The sequence below is a fragment of the Cervus canadensis genome, chromosome 19 (genome assembly GCF_019320065.1).
Source record: "Cervus canadensis isolate Bull #8, Minnesota chromosome 19, ASM1932006v1, whole genome shotgun sequence".
Taxonomy (NCBI): Eukaryota; Metazoa; Chordata; class Mammalia; order Artiodactyla; family Cervidae; genus Cervus; species Cervus canadensis.
In genome coordinates, this window is record NC_057404.1 from 17,002,550 (window position 1) to 17,028,929 (window position 26,380).

Here is a 26,380-nt window from a genome sequence, read left to right on the forward strand (position 1 = left end):
TGCAGGAGACGCTGGTTCGATTCTTGGGCCTGGAAGATCCAGGGGAGAAAAATAGGCTACCCACTCAAGTTTTCTTGGGCTTCCCTTGTGACTCAGCAGGTAAAGGATTTGCCTATAATGCGGGAGACCTGGGTTTGATCCCTTGGTTGGGAAGATCCCCTGGAGAAGGAAAAGGCTACCCATTCCAGAATTCTGGCCTGGAGAATTCCATGGTCTATAAAGCCCATTACCTAAATATGAATAATTTAATATCTGTATTTTATATTATATATAAATGAAACATAACAACAACTATTTCCATATTGATAAGAATTTGTTTTGTTTCTAACATTTCACTAATTTAAAAAATGACAGTTGCTTATATGTGTATATTTATATATTACTGTCTCTATTTTTCAGTCTATACATATTTCTATCCCTATCTATCTATCCACATATACACACACATATATCTACATAAATGTGTGTATGTATTATCCTGAGGGCTGATTTTAAAAAAGGTGACTTGCTTAAACACTATATTTCTGCATTGTAAAAGGTGTACTTGTGAAAAAGCCAAATAATTCTACAAACAATTTTCTTCATAATCCTTTTCCCCAACTCTCTCTCAGCTAAATGGATTTATGGAGTACTTGTGATAGTCTACCCTCTTATTTTGGATTTTACAGGGCAAATTCTTAAATAAATTATTGAGCATTTGTTTGATTCTGAAGCTCTGCATTAGCTGAGCTGTGAAAGTAACACGCACCGAAAATGTCCTTATAATAACAGAGAATTTCAGGTTGCAAATAATTTCCTTCTGCATTATTCATTTGATTTTCACCAGAAACCTGTGCCATAAGCAAAGCAACATAATGATGTCCATTTTATAGTGGAGGACACTGAGGAGTGAAGAAATAAATTCCCTGCACAAGGTCAGAGGAATTGAGACTAGGAGTCAAACATTTTTTCTTTCTTTCTCTCTTTCTTTTTAAAATAACTTACAGCTACATATTCTACAAACACAAGGAGAACAACTTTACTAATTGTTAAAAATAGAAAATGTCTCAAGTAAAAGTTATTTTATTCACAATGAATTAGGTGCTTTATTTTTCAGCCTATAGAATATATGATTAGAAAAATATGTCTTTTGAACTATCCACAGAATATTAATTCCAACAGGGACATAAGAGATCTAGTCTCCTCCTTTAATTCTGCATATGGCAGCACAGAGACAAGTTGATTTTTTTTTCCTGTTTTTTTTTTTTTTTTAAGCCAGTCAGTATCCAACTAGCATTAGAAAAAAATCTCCTCAAATCCAATGTTTTTAAATCTACCCCCCCCCCACTGAGTTTTAGTTCTTTAAAAAGTAAGTTACTTCCATTCAGACAGGACTTACTGATTAACCTCTTCAGAAAGAGCTGTTTTCATGTCTAAAGCATAATGATGAGTTTTGATTGGTAATGTAAGGAAGAATGGACCACAATTTATTATTAATCTAATGAATTATCCTTCACTATACTAGCCAAATTTTATCATCTTTTAATGCAAATAAGTCACTGTTCAGTACTTCCGTTAAGTGTGTGTCTCATAGCATTACCCAGTTGAGTGAACCATTACATAAAAATGAATATTTCATTTTCATGATATGAAAAATATAAGCTTTTCTTTGAATGTTGGCTTCCCCTCTTCATGAAAATTGTCAATATTCTGTAAGCTATAGCTTTGATTTTTTATTTCTCTCTGTAAGAAAGATTTACAAAGAAAGACATATAGTTCTACATTATTTCTCTAAAAGGAATTGTTAAGATTACCAACCTCTTTAACCACTTATGAGAAATAGCTATCTGGCCTTCTACATAACTGATGTGCAGGCAAGCGATTCTTGGTTTTTGCCTGTCAGATGCTCTCATGGGAAGAATAAGTCTTTCCAATGCTTTTCTGACAAAAGAGACAGGAAGGGTCTATTTTTTTAGAAGCAGCAGTGACCAAGGTCTAGTGGTAACTTTTGTGATGCTGTGATTCTAGGTGTCTGTAAGAGACAATAGCATTTCACTGGGCCCCACAGGAGTCATCTAATGGTATGATTTGGTCATTATTTCTGGCTGCATGACCCCAAAGCCTATTTCTCTGTCTTTTGGGAGATTCTGTGAGCTATCAAACATTCTATATTATATTCACATTCTCAAAGAACCAGCTGTAGGGGATTTCTACTTTTTTATTTATTTATTTTTTCAACTAAGACCCCAGCTGATATGAGTAACAAGTCAATATTCAGTGGCCCTCAAAGCTGTCATCATCTACTAGATTTTCAAGCAAGTTGTGGCAACTAGGTTTGTTAATCTCATAAGCAACAATATTTTTTGGCTATGTTCTGTGTTTGATGTTAAAAAAAAAAATGAGAATTTTGAAAGACCTTAGCTTTGAAGTTGTTAATATAGAAAAGTAGACAAATATATGTTTCATTGCTATATAGCATGGTATGTTCTTTGTTAATGCAAACTTCAGTGCATTCTGGAAGCATAGAAAACACCCAAAACTCAGTCTGGATTTTGGAAAAAAAAAAAAAAGGTGTAGTATTTCTCTAGATGTAAAACCCTTAGAAAAAGCATTTTAAGAAGACAAAAGAGCATGAAGAAACTCACATAGATTGAAAGTGAATAATGCATTGACAATTCAATATATAGTTATATAATGTAAAAATCGAGGATATAACTAGTATATCAGGATATGACAGGGAAGCAGTGAAAGGCAGTTTGAGAACAGATAAAGATGATGAAGGTCCTTAAAAATTTTGATAAGCATTTTGAATATATACTATGGTAGACGTCAATGACCCCTCTCAAGATACCCACACCCTAATCCTTAGATTCTATGAATATGCTACCTAACATGGTAAAGAGAATTTTACAGATGTAATTAAATTAAGGTTCTGGAGATGAGGAGATTTCTTTTGTTAACCAGGGTATAAAATATTAATATATTAAACTACAATACTAAATATATTAAAATATATTAAATATATTAATAAAGGGATCTCTTTAAGGGGACAGCAGTATTCAGTAGCAGACATGTGATTATAGTAACAAGAGGTCAGAGTGATGCTAGGAAGAGTCCAAGAGTCAAGGAATGAGAGAAGTCTCTAGAATCTGAGAAAAATAAGGAAATGATTTTCTCTTAATGTCTCTGAAATACAGCCCTGTCATCACCTTGATTTTAGATTTCTGACTTCCAGAATTATAAAAAGAATAAATTTGGGTTGTATTAAGCTGCTAAATTTGTGAAATTTTGTTACAACAGCTGTAGGAAATTAACACATGGACCGTACAAGATAAAGGTACATTATTAACATTTGTAATTCAAGTGAGAAATATGCCAGATACTCATTTTATAAAGTTGAGTTGAATCAAGTATGAATGCTTAATTAGAGGGACATCTAGAGTTAGGAAAGATAGGTGACATTTGCCATAATTAGTTGAAATTCTCTGTAGATGATAAAAGATAGGAAGAGACAATTGCGAAAAATATTATAGTCGTAGAATTTACTGACATAAAAAATATAACAGTCCAGATAAGAAGGAGATATCCAGGATAAAAAAATAAATGTTATGTAAACTATAATGCATATTTACAGTATGGGGGGTACTTTGCTAAGAACTTTGCAAGCATTGCCATATTTGCTTCTTGTTTTGGCTCTATGAGTTTGATATTATTATCATCATTCCATTTTATAAAAAGAAAATTCTAGTGTAGCTAGACAGAGTAACTTGTCACAAATCATAGAGCACCTGAGCTGTCATGTTAATAGGAATATAGGAATTCTGATAGAAATGAAAACAGGGTGACGGGGACAATGGTGCTACTGAGGACATAAACACAGACTTGTTTACTTCAGGAAAGAAATGGAACCTCCGAATACTCGAAGGAGCAGGCTTTGCATACTGCTTCCCTTGCTAATACAGGTACCTACAAATGTATAACTTTGGGGGAAATATCAGTCTCCCGAAACAGGGCCCCAAGGGACTGCCAAGCATTTGTGAAGCCAACATTCATTCCTTATGCCTAGACAAGTTGTACAGAAAGTGTCTAGAAAGTGACATAAATACCAAAAAGTTTCCTCAGGTCCCATTATGTTACGTACTTGCTAATCCATACTTAAATTTGTCTTCAGTTACAAAATCATGCTAGGCAAGGGGCCATAAACAATGCCACATATAATTTTGCATTCAGCTTATATATTTTCTGGTGATGAAAGATATTAGAGAACAACCAAGTATTGAGGAAATCTATTCATCTCTGGAAAATCAAGGTGGTGTCAAGGTTAAAGATTTAATAGAGGAAAGGATATATATATATATATATATATTTATAAAACTTTTATTTGATAAAAATTTGTTTACTTTGATTTGATAGAAATTTGTCTAGAAATCTTCTATAGGTGTATTCTCTGAGCATAGAAAGAGACTGAAATTTTAAGTAATAAAAAACTTTGAAAGCATTTTTGAAAACTGTACAGATGTTTTTAGTAGATTTAATGTTTCAAGTGTAAGATGGTTATATTTTAAATATATTGCATTAAAACATTATGGAGAAAACCATCTTATAATTTGTGACTTAATGGAGAGTACTTATGAATAAATGTACAGAATGTTTGACCTAGAGATTTTCTTTCTGACTTCCAATCAATTCTCAAGACAAATTTGGGCCAATAAGTCTATGTGGTCACTTTCTGTTTTCACTGAAGGTTTGTTTGTGATAAAACCAGGGCATATTCTTTGGTCGTTGTATGGACATAAGTTTTAAGTGGCACAAAATATTGAAAGAAGATATTACTTTGATGAATCACCCAATAAAATCCTTAGATAATGTAATGGAAGTGTTTTCACTAAATATGTGAGTGACTTGGGAAAAAATAGTATTCTGACCAAAATGACGTGAACATTGTGGCGATTACATGTGACTATAAATTCTCCCATTGAGGGATGGAATTTTTTTCTATCTCCTTAAAAGTGGTAAAGTGATACTTTTCACCCATTGAGTTATGACTCCTTTGACCAATAGAGCAGAGTGGAAATGAAAATCTAGTTCCAGCCCATTGACCGTTTCTTTCTTGCTCATGATACCAAATGAAGCTGTGTGTGCCAAACTTTGTGAAGTCAATGAAGCAAACAATCCAAAACACTGAAGTCTGTAGTAGAGAAAGGTTTATTTCAGGGCAAAGCAAGAAGAATGGGTTACTCATGCTCATAAAACCTCAAACTTCCTGATGGTTTTTGGGAAGAAGGTTTTATAGGAAAAATTGGGGGTGAGGGCTTCCTAGTGTGTGACTTTCTTCTGATTGGTTGACCATGAAGCAAGAGGGCAGTGTTCCAGGAAGCTTGTGCTCACTCTGCATTCAGCATCCTCCACCTGGGTGGGAGCCTTACTTCCTCCAGAGAAACTCAAAGACAGATACCTATATCCCTTGTGGAAGAAGCAGGATCCTGCTTGAATCTCTGCACTACAGTTTCTTTACTTAACAACAACAACAAAAAAATTGGAGTATAGTTGATCTACAATGCTGTGTTAGGTTCTACTGTACATCAAAGTGAATCAGTTATACATACATACATATCCACTCTTTTTTTAGATTCTTTTCCCATATAGGACATTACAGAATATTGAGTAGAATTCCCTGTGCTAATACAGTAGTTCCTTATACTTATCTATTTTATATATAGTAGTGTGTATATGTCAACCCCAATCTCCCAATTTGTTCTTCCCCTCTTTCACCCCTGGAAACTGTAAGTTTGTTTATTACATCAATGACTTTATTTATGTTTTGTAAATGAATTCATTTGCATCTTTTTTTTCTTTACATTCCACAAATAAATAATATCATGTGTCTTTCTCTGACTTACTTCACTCAGTATGACAATCTCTAGATCCCAAATAGGAAAAGGAGTACGTCAAGGCTGTATATTGTCACCCTGCTTATTTAACTTACAAGCAGAGTACATCATGAGAAATGCTGGGCTGGAGGAAGCACAAACTGGAATCAAGATTGCCGGGAGAAATATCAGTGACCTCAGATATGCAGATGATACCACCTTATGGCAGAAAGTGAAGAAGAACTAAAGAGCCTCTTCATGAAAGTGAAAGGGGAGAGTGAAAAGATTGGCTTAACATTCAACATTCAGAAAACTAAGATCATGGCATTTGGTCCCATCACTTCATGGCAAATAGATGGGGAAACAGTGGAAACAGTGGCTGACTTTATTTTTCTGGGCTCCAAAATCACTGCAGATGATGATTGCAGCCATGAAATTAAAAGACGCTTACTCCTTGGAAGGAAAGTTATGACCAACCTAGACAGCATATTAAAAAGCACAGACATTACTTTGTCAACAAAGGTCCTTCTAGTCAAGGCTATGGTTTTTCCAATAGTCATGTATGGATGTGAGATTGGACTATAAAGAAAGCTGAGCACTGAAGAACTGATGCTTTTGAACTGTGGTGTTGAGAAGACTCTTGAGGGTCCCTTGGACTGCAAGGAGTTCCAACTAGTCCATCCTAAAGGAAATCAGTCCTGGGTGTTCATTGGAACTGAAGCTGAAACTCCAACTTTGGCCCCCTGATATGAAGAGCTGACTCATTTGAAAAGACCCTGATGCTGGGAAAGATTGAAAGCAGGAGGAGAAGGGGATGACAGAGGATGAGTTGGTTGGATGGCATCACTGACTCAATGGACATGAGTTTAGTTAAACTCTGGGAGTTGGTAATGGACAGGGAGGTCTGGTGTGCTGCGGTCCATGGGGTTGCAAAGAGTCAGACACAACTGAGCGACTGAACCGAACTGAGGTCCATCCATTTTGCTGCAAATAGCATTATTTCATTTTTTATTATGGTCAAAAAAATAAAAAAGAAGAACAAAGGTACGCCCTGTAGTTTCTTCATTTTTCCTCCTTTGCTTCTGAATTCCCTTACTTCGCTGACTGACAACATTTAGAATCTACTCTTTGGTATTCAGGAAGGCCTAGAAACCTTTTCTCTTCATGCACAAATGGGGACACAGAAAGGCTTTGTTGCCCAGGAGGACTCCATAAGGTGCGGCAGTTACACACTTGAAGCTCTGACCCATTGCATATGGAGCTCGAATTCCCTGATGGTGAGGCCATGAAAAAAAGATATGAGACTACAGGAAGAGAAGAGTTGCTTCTTTGACTCCAATCTTTTAGTAGTTCACTTTAGGCCCTAGACCTATTGAATGAAGGCGTCTTAAATACCCAGGCCAGAGTAGCTACCATCTAAATGCTACCTAATGCCCCTGATGATGCCACATGGAACACAAGAAATACCGTCTGATCCCTGCTGACTTTCATGATCTAAAACACTGTGAGATATAATAAAATGATAGTTGTTTTATGTCAATAATTTTTGAGATGCTTATGTACAATTTGCATAGCTTCACTGTTTCTCCCTCTCCGCTATAAAATAGACAAGAATCCTGAAAGTTTCTCATGAGGCTTGATTGAATTAGTGCAATGTAAAAGTTTAGATCATCATCTATCAATTTTTACCATAGTAACTGGCACTTAGCGATAATAACTGGCTTTGGAGCAATTCCTAGTTGCTAGGCACTGTGTGGAGCCTCTGTAGATAGCTGTCCCTCATGCAGAAAAATTACACTGCTAAATCTCTGAGGTTGAATAAGCACTTTAATTTTTCTCCACTTGTAGGAGTAAATTTACATCGACTCTTCTCAGTTCAATCATCTTGTTTTGTTAAAATGCAACCCACTTTTCAAAGCAGTTAATCATTATAGGAAAGCTCACCATCTACTTTTATGAGTGAATGTACCACTTTGACTACATAAACAAAAATACTTTAAATTTGGAAGACAGAATTTATAAATACTTTCTAAGCATGTCATATATTTTTCAACTAATAAATAAATCTTATGCAGCATACGTGAAGAATTATTCCATTTTGCAGATGAAAATCATGAGCCAGGGATAGATGTGATATGTGAAGATCAATATTAAATGTATGAGCTGAGAAAAGTTAAGACCTGTTTCAACATATTTTGCAGTATCCCCTCTTTGCTCTAGCATAACAATTTGAGCTAAACAAATTGTGTTGTGCCTTTTCAAATTATTTTCCTCATTTTTTCGACATTTGGATTATTTTCTTCTGAAAGATTCATTGTTATTGCTGGTTGGTCACTAAGTCAAGTGTGACTCTTTGCAATACCACGGACTCTAGGCTGCCAGGCTCCTTTATCCATGGGATTTTCTAGGCAAGAATACTGGAGTGAGTTACTGTTTCCTTCTCTGGGGGATCTTCCTGACCCAGGGATCAAACCCATGTTTCCTGCATTGGCAGGCAGATTCTTTACCACTGAGCCACAAGGAAAGTCCATAAAGATGCATATCAATATAAAATATGAATTTCAGAAATGCAATCTTGCATTTGTTTTAGAAATCTCTAAACAAATATTGCATTGGATACATGAATTCAAATGTGAAATTTCAAAAACAATACCCAGAGAAAAACCTGAGTAAACAATACCAACGATTTTTGGACAAGTGTGGTTCAAAATTCTTTGTTCTAAGAGGAAAAAACAATCCCACTTAAAGTGCCTTAACACGGATGCTTCATGTGAAACAAGTGTCGTTTCCAGGCAACCTCTGAGCAGGTGTTTAAAATTGTTCTGGCCCCAGAATAAGTGTTCCTGCTGTGGTATCACAGTCTCGAAAGGCTCCAGTGGAGTTTGTGGCTAGAATTATATCAGAAACATGTAGAAATGTGATTCTCAGTAATGCATGAAACTAAACAAAGTAGCCAATTTTTGAAAATAATGGTGTAAAATTTTAAATTAAAGTAACTTTCATTTTATCAAATCCTTTCTTAAGATGCACTGTGTAAATGTAAATTAATGGGGTCAAAAAGAAATATGAAATAACTAAATGACTAGAAAGAAAATTCTCAGTCTAAAAGTATTTCTTTAACACCTACAAGTTTTTATTTTTAATTGTAAAATTTATAGTAGGGGAGAATGAGGCCATGTCTATGAGCGAAAGTGAAAGTAAAGTTGCTCAGTCCTGTCCGACTCTTTGAGTGCCCACTGCCAAAATAAATTTCTTAATCTGATGACTGCATGATTCAAAAAGTATGCCAAAACTAATCAACATGTCTAAGGATTCTGTGCCCACAAAACATGATACATATTATTTAGTCCTTTGCAATTTATGAGGCATCCCTGATAGTTCAGCTGGTAAAGAATCCCCCTGCAACGCAGGAGACTCCAGTTCGATTCCTAGGTTGGGAAGATCCCCTGGAGAAGGGGTAGGCTACCTACTCATGTAATCGTGGGCTTTCCTTGGGGTTGAGCTGGTAAAGAATCCACCTGCAATGTGGGAGATCTGGGTTCAATCCCTGGCTTGGGACGATCGCCTGGAGATGAGAAAGGCTACCCACAACAGTATTCTGGCCTAGAGAATTCCACGGACTGTATAGTCCATGAGGTCGCAAAGAGTCAGACACAACTAAATGACTCACTTACAATATATTTGCAGCTCTACAAATAATAACTACCATATTTGAGCAGTTAGTTTTCTATAAAAATGAGACTCAAAATAGAGTCTACTTCAGAAGTCAATAGTAAGTATTAGGTAAAATATCCTTATAAATTTGCATCATACTGTTCAACACAAAACACAAAGTGAGCTAGTCACAAGTAGAAAGGCTGTGTAGACAAGATTGAAGAACATGGAGTTAAACAGACTGGACCAAAATCCAGGTTCAACACCTTAAGAATTTTAAGTGAAAGTGAGAAAGTGTTAGTTGGTCAGTTGTGTTCAACTCGTTTGAGACCCCATGGACCATAACCCTCCAGGCTGGTCACTGCATGGAATTCTCCAGGCAAGAATACTGGAGAACAATGTCAATTCCTTCTCCAAATAGTTATAACTACAAGTAAATCAAGTACTCTCTCTCTGATTTATTTCCTTCATTTGAGAGAAAGACAGTTTATCTCATAAGTTTGTATTAAGAATTAAGTGATGTTGGGACACATGGAAAAGTTCTTGGAGCATGGTAAAATATTAATAAGTGTAAGTAACTGTTATTTTAAGTGAAATAGCAATTTTTTTACTCCAAAGTTACCATTTAGTTCAATTTTTACATTAAATTAAGCAATTCAGAAAAATACTGCTTTTTTTAATCATGTAGAGAAAATAATTTTTTTTTTTTTTATTTTTGGACTCTGGGTGACACTTAACCCTTTGGAAGAAATCATGCACAACCTGAATTAAGTATGTATTCTGGCAATGGTGATAGAATGAACCCTGTGGTAGTGTTCAATTTTAGATTATAATGAAATACTTCATTTTGTTTTGCTTTTCGCAGACCTAGTTTGTTTCCTACCTAAGGTTGCATAGGTTCCATGTGTGCTCAGTCACTCAGCTATGTCCCACTCTTTGCCACCTGTTGGACTACAGCCTGCCAGGCACCTCCATCCAGGGGATTTTTCAGGCAAGGGTACTGGAGTGGGTTGCCACTCCCTTCTCCATGGGATCTTCCCTACCCCCTACAATCTGCATTTCCTGCCCCTCATGCATTGCAGGTGATTCTTTACTGCTGAGCCATTGGGGAAGCCTATAACATTTACTTATGACTAAAGTAATATTCACAATGGAAGTAACAAATTTAAACATTAATATTGTCATTTGTTCTGTTATTATTTTACTAAATCAAAATTACTTAATAAACACTGCTTATAAACCAGAGACCGGAATATATACTACGAATAAAATGGAGAGCAAAAAAAACAAAAAAAAAAACTTCCCTCTCCTGCTTATTAATGTTTTCCAAGGGCCCAAGTGGCACAAGCGTTCTCTCTCCCCTATGAAACGGGGAGTCAGTGTGGGCACAATACTCATTCATTTGAACTGTCCTTACTCAAAATACAAACTATAATTTTATAGTACCTGAAATTGAAACCATAGACTTCCCTGGGCTGATTAACTTTTTCCAAAAATTCATTTGTAACACTATTAGATTATGTTCTTAGAGAAGATACTATATATAGTGATATGAGCAACAGCTATGCTTATAAATGTAATACATTAATTTTTATGAGATCTCCATGTAGCCCAGGTGGCTCACCGGTAAAGAATCCACCTACAATGCAGCAGACAAAATGACGCAGGTTCAATCCTGGAGTCTGGAAGGTTCACCTAGAGGAGGACATGGAAACCCACTCCAGTATTCTTGCCTAGAAAATTCCATGGACAGAGGGGCCCCATGGTCTACAGTTCATGGGATTGCAAAGAGTTGGACACGACTGAGTTCACTCATGCACATTCCATGTAACAGAGTGCCCAGTGGATGGTAGATGCTTAAAACAATGTTGATGGAGTGGGGAAATTGATGAATGCTTCTAATAAAAGCAACAACAACCATCCTGACAATTTTCTATTTGGTGATTACACTTCACATATTTTAATCCTAAACTTTACAGCAGCCTTGATATTTAGGTATTATTAGAATTTTACATAAAATTGAAATGAAGGCCAGAAAGTTTTAGAATATGTCAAATCATTCATAATAATAAGAAACCAATTGTTTCATCTTGAAATTAAGGAAAATACACGTAGTGAGCATTCAGGATATTCTGTAAAGATACATGCTTTGAATGTACAGCTACGAACCAGATAATAGGCAAGATGAAAATAGGATGTAGGATGCTATATTACAGGTATCCCTGTACCAATGTGGAGAGATCCTCATTCCAAGACTCTAGATATCAGGAGGCTCAGAAAGCCACAGGGCTGACCTCTGCCTGACTCCCTTCTTTACTCTTGGATATAACCTCATTGATGTCAAGTTCTATTTAGGTTTCAAAGGAGCTGAATGCCTGGAAAAAGAAAAAGGCAAAAATAAGTTTTTGAGATTGAACAGATTACTCTGTCACCCAGAACTACATATCAGAAAGCCAAATCTTTTCTCGCTGAGACATTTTTTTTGTTTTGTTTTGCTTTGTTTTGTTTCTATGGCTAAACAAATATTCATCTTACAGAGAAAGCCTGTATGATTTCCTGTAACAATAAGCAACCTATATGAAATATTCACGAAAGTGCATGGAATGTTAGGTAGTAAACATGAGTGTTTTGGACAGTTCATGAAACTGATAAAATCTGATGTAAAATTGGTTATATTAATATCATTTCCTTTCAGCATTTTTAAGAAATATTCTTATATTAATCAGAAGCTCAAAAGATTTTGTAAACCAAATATGCTCTCTTGGGAGACATAAAGTGATAAATGTTTTTATGTGTGATGTGTGATAGAAGCACACATAGGTTGCCATGGAATTTGAAATTAGAGTCATCTGGTTTAGACAGAGACATCACAGAACAATTCTAGCAAAAGGTAACACTTAAAATTACCTTTAAATGATGAGTGGGAGTTAACTGGTTGCTTAAAGATGCCACGAACACTTTGTGAGAGAAAAAGCAAGTGCAAAGAGATAATTGTCGAGGAGCCTGATTCTTCCTGTAAATGGCAAGCTGTCCATTATGGTCAGAATTAAATGTGGAAAGAGAATCATTGCAAAAATAAGAGCTAATTTCTTGGTTTATCCTAATTATTTTAAGCCCCTTTAAGAAACAGAACTTCATAATCTGACAGCCTATGGCTTAAGCTATTTAAAGATCAACGATAAAATCCAGTTGGAGTGGGCAAGGAATCTAGACACTCATTTTGCTTTAGGGGAAATATATTGAGTGAGAATTTCATCATTCAAAAATAAAATAAAAAATAAATGTTCAGATATAAAATGAATCTTTGAAGCCAAAGATAGAAAATCAGGCACTCAAAATAAAGCAATATAACTACATTCAGAAAAGGTTGTGCTATCAAAAATAGAAATTAATATAGAGAGCTTTTGGTTTGTGCTCCTAAAAGAAAAAATGAAATGTATGAAACAACAACAAAAGAATATAGACAAGAAGACAAGACCAAAGATTTGATTGAAATTATAAAATTGGGGAAAAGACTAAAAATCTATAAAATAAGGAGGTGACTTAATACAAGTGAAATATAGTAAAATTAATTTTAAATGTTTTGTAACTTGCTAACAACAGAATCAATCATGTAAAAACTCAGGTGATGTAGAAAACAAATCAGCATTGTTAGTTGAGAATTCATGTTGGGAAGTTTAAAGGTTAATGATCATCTGAAGGAAGAAGATGAAACCTAGGTGAGTTAGGGTTAGCATTAGAATTAGAATAGGACTTACTTAGTTCAAGGATTAAGATAGTGTTAGCTTTGGAACTGTATCAAAATCACTAAAATTACCTGAAGAGTCAAGAATAAGTGGAGAAAATTAAAATACTCAAATTATTATAAAGAAAATATTTTCTGAGTTGAAATCAATGACTCTATGGATGAAACCATTCCTTGATTTACATGACTAATTAAATAATGGAATCAAAACCACACTGTGAATATCTTAGTGAAATGCTTGATTTTTAAGGAAACCAAAGAAAATCTAACATGCAAAAAACACATACACAGAAGAAAAAAAGTTTGTAAACATTAAAACTAAATCACTAGGCTCTGAGGTATGATTTTTCATAGAATCAGTTAATTTTCACCTAATAGAATTATTTTTAAGTGGGGGATTTGTGGAAAACATTCCAATATGTTTTCTGAAATAAGCATAGTTCCGATATCAAAAGCGGCTAACAATAAGTACTTTATAATGAACTTGACTGAATTTAGTCTCGCTTCACTATTTACTTCACTCTTTATTCACTTTTCAAACATTATTTGCTTTGTAACATTACAAATGTACTAGTCATTTCAGATTGCCATAAATATAATAAAAACTGAAAAAATAAACTGAGTGGTATAGACAACAGAGATTTATTTTCTCACAATTCTTGCACCTGGACGTCTGAGATCAGGATGGCATTACAGTGAGACTCTGGTGAGATGCCTCTTCCTCATTTGCACATGAGGCAGATAGAGAGAGCTCTGGCATCTCTTCCTCTTCTTATAACACTGATTTTATCAAAAGGGCCTCAACTTCATGGCCTCATCTAAACCCAATTATCTCCCAAAGGCCTCATTTCCAAATATCATCACTGTGGGTGCTACAGTTTCAACATATGAATTTTTCAGAGACAAATTTCAGTCCATTGCACTCACCTTCCTCATATATAAACATGAAATATTAATAGAACATCTTCTTTAGAGGGCTGTTGTGAAGAACAAATGAGGTAATAGATGCAATGGAATTAGAAGAGATTTTAACACACAGTCAACACTATATGAGTGTTGGCTGATATTGTTAATTATCTGGCATGATCACTTACATATAGATATAAACAAGATGTTTAACAAAATACAAGCAACTGAAATTTAGAAGTTATTAAAACAGATGATAAAAAGTCAACTTCTTGAATCAGAGACTTTTATCATTTATTTTGTTAAACAGTATAATTTATCTTATTACTAATTTCATATATACTATCCACATCATCATATTGGGGATAATAGAAATACAACCAAAGGGGATTTATAATATGATTTACAAGGGGGGAATATTAAAGAACTAAGTCTGATCATCATGCATTATTCTGAATGCTTTGAGGCATTCTCATAAAAAGAAGGAAAAAGATAAATATCCCATCATTAACTAGTATCATTTAATTCTCTCTCAAAAGTGTCAAGCCCTGAAGTAATGAAATGCTACTGCATTAATTCTTTTAAAGAAAAACATATCTAAGTGTATAATCATTAGTATAGTATAAGTTGAAAAATTATTAATTTAAGTAAAATGATTATTTTACTGAGAATCAAATTAATTGTTTATGATATGAACAACACATGGACAATCACTTTTCTCTGTGATTGAAGTATAGGTTATCATATCAAAAGAATGACTGAGTTAAACATTGGAATTATTTTTGTCATTTATTTTCCTCTCCATTTCCTGACTTTCAATGTTGAAAGACACAGATATTTTGTATAAAAAAACTCAATTAATTGAGTAGTAAACATACAAAATGTCATACTACCTAATCTCATTAGATTTATTCCAATAAAAGCAAGTATATAATGCAACTTTTGGTATCTGCATATCTGGCATTAAATCAAAATTGCTAATGTACTTTTAATACAGCAAAAACAACACGATATTTTAAGGTACAAAAGAGAAGATATTTTCTCAATGATGCTCATATTAACCCAACAGTTTATGAAACTGAAAAGGCAATCATATCAACACCTAAAGAACTAACTTCTGTAAAACATCAGGTAATCTGTATTTTTAAATCAAAGTATACTTGTTTCATGGATATGCTTAATAATAAAGAGAGACTAAAGAAGGCAGAGAAAGTATTTTGTAAATTAACTACATATTTCAAAAAACCTGTCTGTAATGTTTAGTATTTTTAATTAATGAAGTTAGAGAAAACACAATTCCTACTTCAGAACATTTGAATTTTTTACACATTTTTTTTTAACAATGCATGTTAGACACTTTGGCTTTTTATTTTACATTTCAAAGATATTTGTAACAATCAAAGTATAATAAAACTTTTTCTCAAATCTGATAAAATCTTTCAGTTCAGTACTAAATTTCAGAATGATGGAGAACAGCATAAAGACAGAAACACATTGCTATTCACAAATGTAACCAATATCAATCCTGGTTAAATTGTATCTCTCTAATATATCTTGAGAAGGAAACATCAACCGACTCCAGTATTCTTGCCTGGAGAATCCCATGGACAGAGGAGCTTGGTGAGCTACAGTCCACAGGCTTGCAAAGAGTTGGACATGACTGAGCAACTCACACACACACAGTATATCTATATCTTTCCAACAAACTGTATGAGGTCTTCATTACATCTCACCATCAACTCTTTTCTCCTTCCACTTCTCTCTATTCAGAATTATCCTCTTGAACTGTGTAGCCAAATTTATAATGCAAAAAAAAATTTTTTTACATTGTTTTCAACAACAAAAAGGTAATAGTAATAGTCTCACTTCTTTCCACTAAAATTCCCAGTTTTAGCTATTTTCCAAGCCAGAAGGTCACTTACTAATTGTCTTTGGGAAACCATCTATAGCTACAGACCACTCTTCGGAAGGAAAATGTGTAAGGTCCAGCCTACTTTCATATTGCTGAAGTCTTTGAGTGTCTCATTTTCTAAGCTGAAATGGCAGGACCACCTCCTCAGTGTCAAAAGGCCAGACAAGTAGAATTTTGACCTGTTTCTGGTCCCTTTCTTTTTATGTTGCTATCTAATTGCTTTGACTTATGAACTTGAGCTTTTAAATGTATTGGCATTTTTGGCAAAACAGAAGATGTATTTCACAGTAAGAAAAGCCTGGAGTTGGGTGGTAGATAAGAAAAACAGCAATTTTTCTTTTTATCAAAGCAGGCCCAGGCAGGAAAGCAAAACAGAAGATATGGCTTCTAGATGAAAAATTTTATATAGTCATACACTAGCTAAGTCATGTTGGAGTTTAGATAAAACAGAGAAATCACATAACTTGTGAAATTATCTAATTTATAGATAACTACAGGTATCTCTTCGCATGAGGTGGCCAAAAGACCCTGATGCTGGGAGGGATTGGGGGCAGGAGGAGAAGGGGATGACAGAGGATGAGATGGTTGGATGGCATCACCGACTCGATGGGCATGAGTTTGAGTAAACTCTGGGAGTTTGTGATGGACAGGGAGGCCTGGCGTGCTGCGATTCATGGGGTCGCAAAGAGTCGGACACGACTGAGCGACTGAACTGACTGAACTGACTGGTATCTCTGCTAATTGGAAAAAATTTTACTCAATAATTATATGTTGCACGCCTAATTAATTTGCATTTTTCTGTTTGCATGCTGGGTTAAAAATTTTTGTTCTTATGTGTTTGGACTCATTAAAATGCTTCATATTTATTAAAATTAAAAGAATAGTCTTTTGATTTATTCTTTAGCCATGCACATTTATTAAAGGAGAAACAAAATTTTTGTTCTCTGATCTATTATTAATTATAGTGTAATTATTGAATGATGAATAATTCTGAGAAAGGGAAAATATGAATGCCTGTAGGGGGAATGTATTTCACTGAGTAAAAACATTGTAGATTTCTTTCTTTGATAGTTACCAAATAAACTACATTCTTTTTTAGAAGATCCATAAGTATTAGTTTTAAATCTTTTATTCTAGGATGCTTATTGACACAAATAACAAAATAGCATGAATGTCACCAGTTTAGCCTATTTTTAAATTATTGCTTAATTATGCAGTGAACTTTTTATTCCTTGTGACAAAAAGTTTCAGGGGGCAATATTGGTAGCTACTCCAAACTAGCATTTGTCTTCTCCAGAGACTTGTTAAAAAGTAACACATAGAAAAGAGAAAATTTGTAAAAGAGAATTAAGGAATACTATTCACATGATAAAAATTTTATATAGTTTTAGAAAATATATATTGGTGTGATTCTCATGCATGAGAACAACATCATTTTTGTTCCAATGCTGGCCATACTATTAAGAATTCTTTAATAGTTCTAGGACTAATTCAAAGATAATCTACTATGGGATTCTATAATTAATATAAATAATATTACTGATATACCTACAATATAATAATGTATGGACTTCCCTGGTGGCTCAGATGGTAAGGAAATCTGCCTGCAATGCAAGAGACCTGGGTTTATGATACATTACAAGTATCTGAATATGCTACCTTTTAAAAAGTGTAAAAATGGTAAATTTAGCACTCATTAAAACAAATGACTACCCAATGAATTCAATGAAAAGCTAGTTTCACTCAATATAATAAGTTCCTTCATGGTTTTCTTTTCAATCTTTCAATTAGCTATTTACTAATAGGAAGTATTTGTTGTAGGATATTTTCCTCCAAATTCTTTTTTATTATCCCAAGAAATACAACCAGATTATCATCAAACTTAGAGTGTAAGCTGCTAATTTGAATTCTCATTTTCTTGAACCTCATGCTCTGAATTTTAGCAGTACCACTGAATATGTTCTTAAGTCCTCATTGACAAAATCATCTTCAGTGATATTATTAGTAAACTAGCTTTTTAAATGCTGTATATTTATTGGAAATATTTAACATAATGACTAACATAAAAAGGTAAAAATGGAACATGAATCAAGCAAAATACAACATTGCATATTCAAGATTATTTGTGTGATAAACAAACCTTGTATCTTTCTTTTTCCATCTTCAGTAATTTTCTTTTTTATTTTTCACCAATAGCAGCATTAATATAAATTATTAGTGAGCACTTATCATCAAATTTTATTATCAGAGAGACACAAATAGTAGATAAACAAGAGATGAGGGATGAATTAGGTGCTAGAGCATAAATTTATAATCCTCAGTTTCAATATGTTGACATAATATGAAAGTGATATGTTTGCCTCAAGTCATGATCTAGAAATGAAAAAGATACTGTTACCCTAATCTTAAAAATTAAAACAAACCAGATAAGATATACATTTATAGTTTTGGGGTTTTGTTTTTGCTTTTGCTTTTAATTATCAGGAGAATGAAAGATAATAGAGCTAACTTCAGAAAGCGTGTGTGTGTTTATAACTGAAATTTAAAATGGCACCATTTACAATAACATCGAAACACATGAAACATTTGGGGAAAAATCTTACAAAATATGTGCAAAGTTTGTATATTACACGCTGTAAAATTTGATTTGAAAAATCAAAGAAAATTTAAATAAATGGTAAGATATACTTCATTCATGGATTATAAAGAGTATTTATAATATTCTCTTCAAACTGATGTACAGTCAGTGTAGTTACAATCAAAAAACACTAGCAAGTTTTTTTTTAATTGCCAAAACATTTCTAAAATTTATATAGTGAAACAAAGGATTTAGATTAGCCAAAAAATAATTGTGAAAATGAGATATGAAGTTGTAGTACTCACACTACTTGATTTCAAGATTTTCTTTAAAAGCACATTATTGCAATATCATGACATGGTGGAAACAGAGATCAATGAATGGAATACAGAATTGAGAAATAGAACCACATATTTGTGGTCAGTTAATAGCTAATAATACATAGAAATATCAATAACCTCAGATATGCAGAAGGCACGACCCTTATGGCAGAAAGTGAAGAGGAACTAAAGAGCCTCTTGATGAAAGTGAAAGAGGAGAGTGAGAAAGTTGGCTTAAAGCTCCACATTCAGAAAACTAAGATCATGGCATCTGGTCCCATCACTTCATGGCAAATAGATGGGGAGACAGTGGAAACAGTGTCAGACTTTATTTTTTGGGCTCCAAAATGACTGCAGATGGTGACTGCAGCCATGAAATTAAAAGATGCTTACTCCTTGGAAGAAAAGTTATGACCAACCTAGATAGCATATTAAAAAGCAGAGACATTACTTTGCCAACAAAGGTCCATCTGGTCAAGGCTATGGTTTTTCCAGTGGTCATGTATGGATGTGAGAGGTGGACTGTGAAGAAAGCTGAGCGCCGAAAAATTGATGCTTTTGAGCTGGGGTGTTGGAGAAGACTCTTGAGAGTCCCTTGGACTGCAAGGAGATCCAACCAGTCCATCCTGAAAGAGATCAGTCCTGGGTGTTCATTGGAAGGACTGATGCTGAAGCTGAAACTCCAATACTTCGGCCACCTGATGCGAAGAGTTGACTCATTGGAAAAGACCCTGATGCTGGGACAGATTGGAGGCAGGAGGAGAAGGGGACGACAGAGAATGAGATGGCTGGATGGCATCACTGACTCGATGGGCATGAGTTTGAGTAAACTCCGGGAGTTGGTGATGGACAGGGAGGCCTGGCGTGCTGCGATTCATGGGGTCGCAAAGAGTCGGACACGACTGAGCGACTGAACTGAACTGAACTGAACAGTTAATAAAGAAAGGAGAATTCTCAACTTATGAGGCTGATGCATTCAGGCAACAGCATGACAAAAACAAAAAGCCTTGAAGCGAATTACAGGTTAAAAAAAAAACACATAAAAATCTTCTGGAAAACAAACAAAAAATCTTAGTGATCTTGGGTTAGGCAAATATTTCCTAGGAGAGAAAAAGCACTAATAATTTTTTTTTTAAATTCCATAAGTGGACTTCAGTAAAAATTTGTCTCCCGTTCAGAAGACACTGTTAAGAGAATAAAAAATATTCAAAACATATTTCTGATAAAATAATTGTGCCCAGAATATATAATGAATATCAAAGTTTTAATAAAAGTCTAATTTCTTTTGAGAATTTTAGAAATTTTAATAGAGTTCAAATCAGTGTGTGTGGTTTATTTCAGTTTGTTCACTGCCAAACCTGGAGGCAGGGACTGTTTCAACTTCTGCACTTTCTCTTTGTCTGTGATGAACAAATAGGTGTAAAGGTATATGTTGCATCCACCTTTAAACTCCACATTATCTTTGTTCTTCTTGATTTTGACAGACAGCATCCTTTTTCCTGACTGTAATCAGATTTCCTCAATTTTGAGAGGCATAGCAATGAAGTACAGAGAGCACAGCTGGAACAAGGAGTGGCAAGAAACAAGAAGGGAAAAGTACAAAAGCCTACCTTTAAAATGGATAAGAGATCTGAGCAGACAGTTCACTAAAGATAGAATACACCATATATTCATGAGGGCAACTGGTTTAATGAACAGACATTTGACATGATTGGTTGTTAAGGAAACACAAATTATTTTTTGCAATAATTAATGAAAATACATACAGAGCATATAAGACATATGTGGTCTTATACATATGTATAAGACATATGTATATATGTTTGCACATCTTATAAGACACATGTTGCATATAAGACACAGTTAATGGATAGATAAATTCCTCATTCATTTGTAATGAAGTACCATTGCATATGGACCAGAAAGGCAAAACACAAAACAAAACAAAAGTACTAACATTGGCGTGGACACTACCAATGTGTTGACAATGATGTGGAACAACTTGGAATTTTTGACATTTCGTATGGAAATGTAAAAGGAAATAACCACTTAGAAAATGAAGGTGGTAGTTTATTATAAAATTGAACATATATAATTACCATGTCACCCAATAAACCTACCCCTACGTATTGCCTAAGAGAAAACTCATGTCTCCCAAAGACCTGTACATAAATGTCTATAACAGCTTTACTTATATTCTCCAAAAATTCAAAAAGAATCTAAATATCTGTCATGAGTGACAAGAAACTATACTACATTTATAAAATTCAATACTACTAAGCAATAAAAAGGACCAAACTGCTAATAAATGCATAAACATAACTTTCAAAAGCATCATACTTGATGGAAACAAAAGAGACACAAGTTTCTACATATTATTAATATCTGATCAACTTATTTGAAATTCTGTAAAAGCAAAACTATTGGGGGAAAAAATATCTCTAAAGTAGCCTCATACATCTATTAAATAATGAAAGGGAAGACGGCACATCAACAAAAATAAATCATCTATTCTTAAAAAAAAACACACACACACAAATTATTCCCTCAGTTTTAGAATAAATAGCTTACAATAATATTTAATAATGCAAAAGAACTCTAACAGTAATGGTGGTGGTGGTTTAGTCTCAAAGTCGTGTCTGACTCTTGGGACCCCATGGAAAGAGGAGTCTGGCAGGCTAGAGTCCATGGGATTCTCCAGGCAAGAATACTGCAGGGATCTTCCCAATGCACAAATCAAACCCTGGTTTCATGCACTGTAGGTGGATTCTTTACCAAATGAGCTACAAGAGAAGCCCCAACAGTTACAGTTAAAGAAAATAATTGAATTTAGCCTTAGATTTTGCTGAGGACTCCCTGGTTAGAATCAGTACTTTTAATATTTCTTAAACTTTTTATTTTTATTTGTAATTCTGTCTGACAACTATGCTAAACTGACATTAGATTGGTAGTTATAAAATATTCAAAAATTAGTTGATTACTTAAACAATGATGCTAAATTTGTAATTAATTTTAAAATATATTAAAAGGAATTGGCATTGATATTATAAACAAAGTCATTTGTAATAAGGGATTACATAATATTATAAGAGAAAATACTCTGGCCTGTGGTTGGTTTTATTGAGTTATTTGAAGTGTGCTGCCAAGTTTTTATTTATGCCTTATTGCCAATAAGGGCTTCCCAGGTAGAACTAGTGGTAAAGTCTTCTGCATGCCAATGCATGCAGGTTCCTTCTCTGAGTCAGGAAGATCCCCTGAAGGAGGGCCTGAGAACCCATGCCTGCAAAATCTCATGGACAGAGGAACCTGGCAGACTACGGTCCACAGGGCTGCAAAAGTTAGACACTACTGGAGCAACTTAGCATGCATGTATTGCCAGTATAAATATTTTTACATTTTAAAACAGGTATTTTCATTAAAAATGTATTTGCATATTACTGTATGGTTTATGCATTCACATCCTCTCAAAAATAAGTTCTGCCTATTTTATTGTTTCTTTTTAATTTTATGCAAAAAATATAGTTTGAAAAAAACCATGAACTTACTTACTGATTGAATAGATTAAACATAATTCTTAGCATCCTTTTAAACAAGACTTTACATTTACTGGACCACTGTATTCTATCACAGAAATCAATGGTGTGCTGAAACCAGCCCACCCTGCCTCAAAAAAACTGATCATTCATTTTTCAGGAAATTTGCTTGCTAATTGCTATATACAGACTTTAGTAAAGGTGGTTTGTTGTTGTTGTTTATTTTCTTTTTCATTTATTTTTATTAGTTGGAGGCTATTTACGTTACAATAGTGTAGTGGTTTTTGTCATACACTGACATGAATCAGCCATGGATTTATATGTGTTCCCCTTCCTGATCCCCCCTCCCGCCTCCCTCCCCATCCCATCCCTCTGGGTCTTCCCAGTGCACCAGCCCTGAGCACTTGTCTCATGCATCCAACCTGGGCTGGTGGTCTGTTTCACCCTAGATAGTATACTTGTTTCAATGCTATTCTCTCGAACATCCCACCCTCGCCTTCTCCCACAGAGTCCAAAAGTCTGTTCTGTATATCTGTGTCTCTTTTTCTGTTTTGCATATAGGGTTATCATTACCATCTTTTTAAATTCCATATATATGTGTTAGTATACTGTATTGGTCTTTATCTTTCTGGCTTACTTCACTCTGTATAACCGGCTCCAGTTTCATCCATCTCATTAGAACTGATTCAAATGCATTCTTTTTAATGGCTGAGTAATATTCCATGGTGTATATGTACCACAGCTTCCTTATCCATTCATCTGCTGATGGGCATCTAGGTTGCTTCCGTGTCCTGGCAATTATAAACAGAGCTGCGATGAACATTGGGGTGCACGTGTCTCTTTCAGTTCTGGTTTCCTCGGTGTGTATGCCCAGAAGTGGGATTGCTGGGTCATATGGCAGTTCTATTTCCAGTTTTTTTAAGGAACCTCCACACTGTTCTCCATAGTGGCTGTACTAGTTTTCATTCCCACCAACAGTGTAAGAGGGTTCCCTTTTCTCCACACCCTCTCCAGCATTTATTGCTTGTAGACTTTTGGATAGCAGCCATCCTGACTGGCATGTAATGGTACCTCATTGTGGTTTTGATTTGCATTTCTCTGATAATGATGTTGTTGTTTAGTCACTAAGTCATGTTCAACTCTGCAACCCTATGGAGTGCAGTACGCTAGGCTTCCCTCTCTTTCACCATTTCCCAAAGTTGGTTCAAACTCATGTCTACTGAACCAAATTAGTTATGCTATCTAATCATCTCATCCTCTACTACCCCCTATTCCTCTTGCCCTCAGTCTTTCCCAGAATCAGGGCCTTTTCCAATGAATCTGTCCTTTGTATCAGGTGGCCAAAGTATTGGAAATTTAGTTTCAGCACCAGTCTTTCCAATGAATATTCAGGACTGGTTTCCTTTAGGACTGACTGGTTTAATCTCCTTGCTCTCCATGAGACTCTCAAAGGTCTTCTCAAACACTGCAATTCAAAAGCATCAATTCTTCGGCACTAGGCCTTCTTTAAAGTTCAACTTTCACATCCTTGCATTTACATAATTAATTAGAGATTGATTATATAAATTTACTCTTAAATAACATTAAGAAATAAAATAATATCTCAAAACTTATCATTTCCTAATTGTTTTTCTTGCATTAACTTATGTCCATGGTTATTCACACATAATTCATGTATATAGTAAAATAACATATACTAATGTGTCATTGTGGAACTTTCTCAATTCCACTTTCAGCAATGTCACATAGGTAGCTAGAATTTGGCTATTGTAGGAATATTTACATCATAAAGAAGAAAAAGATAACATGAAAATATGGGGAAAAATAAAGAAAAAAAATGGGTGGAGTAACCCTAAAATTGAACATTAAAATACAAAAAGATTTAAATATTTGCAATGCTAATCGTAACCCTAGGTTAATTCCAAGGTCAGTCTAGCGTAGTATTCAGTTTCCAACAGATTGGGTGTTGACTATCATCCCTGGAGCTAAATTTTAGTGCTAGAGGCAATATTAATATATTTTTTTTAAATTTATGAAGTACATAGTTCACATGCATGCCTGTATGCTCAGTCACTCAGCTGTGTCCGACTCTGCTATCCCATGAACTGTAGCCCACCAGGGGATTCTCTGTCCATGGGATTCTCCAGGCAAGAATACTAGAGATGTTGCCATTTCCTCCTTCAAGGGATCTTTTGGACCCAGAAATCGAACCTGGGTCTCCTGAGTCTTCTTAATTGGCAGGTGGATTCTTTTACTACTGAACAACCTGGGAAGCCCATACATAGTTCAAAATTATGAGGTATTACAATTAGCAGTTGAAGGGGATTCCTCCTCAGACTAATCATGCTTACTAAGTGGCTGCTAAACTTGTTTTTAAACCACTGAAGAAGTGAATATGTAATATGTTAGCATGTAGATATAATTAAATATGAAAATGACACAATCTCTTAAATTATTATTGAAAGACTGTATACTGTTTAAATTTTGGCTCACTTGGTCCATGTAACCACAACTTAGTTAAGGCTCTCTTTAAAGGCTAGGGATGGACTTCCTAGGTGGCTTAGTGGTAAAGAATCCACCTGTCAATGAAGAAGATGCAGGAGACCCAGGTTTGATTTCTGGGTCCAAAAGATCCCTTGAAGGAGGACGTGGCAACGTCTCTAGTATTCTTGCCTGGAGAATCCCATGGACAGAGAATCCCCTGGTGGGCTACAGTTTGATTCCTGGGTTCAGAAGATCCCGTGAAGGAGGATATGGCAACCCACTCCAGTATTCTTGCCTGGAGAATTCGATGGACAGACGAGTCTAGTGGGCTACAGTTCATGGGGTCGCAAAGAGTCAGACTAGACAGCCATTAAGCACCAGCACGAAGATTAGAGATATCCCAGCTCTGACTATAATCCAAACTAACTCTGTCATTTCTCAAGATATCTAATTATTTTACATATTTAATTTTATTTCCTGTGTGCCACCACTTGTAAAAATATGCTTAACTAGTTACAAGTCTGGATACATTTATTTGTACATAACTGTATTGATCCTAACTGTCAATTCCTGCATGATTTGCAGTGTTCTCCTTGCTTTGATATTTTGAAGTTTGATATTAAAAGAACTAAGTCATTTGTATCATTGCATTAGTTTTTTATTATGCCCTGAGGAATCCAATTCTCATTGACATACTCATATGTCAATGACTCTGTGGCCCTGTGGACTATAGCCTGCCAGGCTCCTCTGTCCATGGAATTATCCAGGCAACAATACTGGGTTGGGTTGCCACTTCCTTCTCCAGGGGATCTTCCCAACCCAGGGGTCAAAACTGCGTTTCTTGTGTCTCTTGCATTGGAAGGTGGGTTCTTTACCACTAGCACCACCAGGAAAGGCCCCGCATACTCTTATAAGAACTAAGCATATAATACTAATCATGTTCAGTATTATAAACTTTACTGAATGGTTCTCAAAGTTAAATTTACACAAAAATACTTCCTTTATTTTGGAGCTTAATAAAATCTTTTCTCAAAATTGAAGCCACATTTTAAACATTGTATTATCACTAGTAATAATAGGGAAAAACATGCTGATCTTTTTGACCAAAATGAGCCTAGTCCAAAAATAAAAATGAGTAACTGACTCTGACAGAGAGCTTCAGATTGAACAGAACAGAAATACTACTGGAGAGATGACTCATTCAGGAGCCACATAAAAATATAAGGCAACTCTAGGTATCTTAACTAGGAAAACAATTAGATACATATAGCACCACTGAAAAGGCTAGGTAAAAAGGTTTAAAAGTCAATGGAAGTTTTTTGTTTGCCTGCAATATGACAGTGGGTTATCCAAAGGATCACTTCAAGGCAAATCAGTCTGACAGTCAGTTCAGTCACTC

General features: G+C 34.9%; 1 pseudogene; it reads right to left on the reverse strand.

Annotated features, from left to right (window-relative positions):
* Positions 1-20,296: 20,296 nt before the first annotated feature.
* LOC122422189 lies at positions 20,297-20,500 on the reverse strand (annotated as a pseudogene).
* Between the last annotated feature and the right edge of the window lie 5,880 nt (positions 20,501-26,380).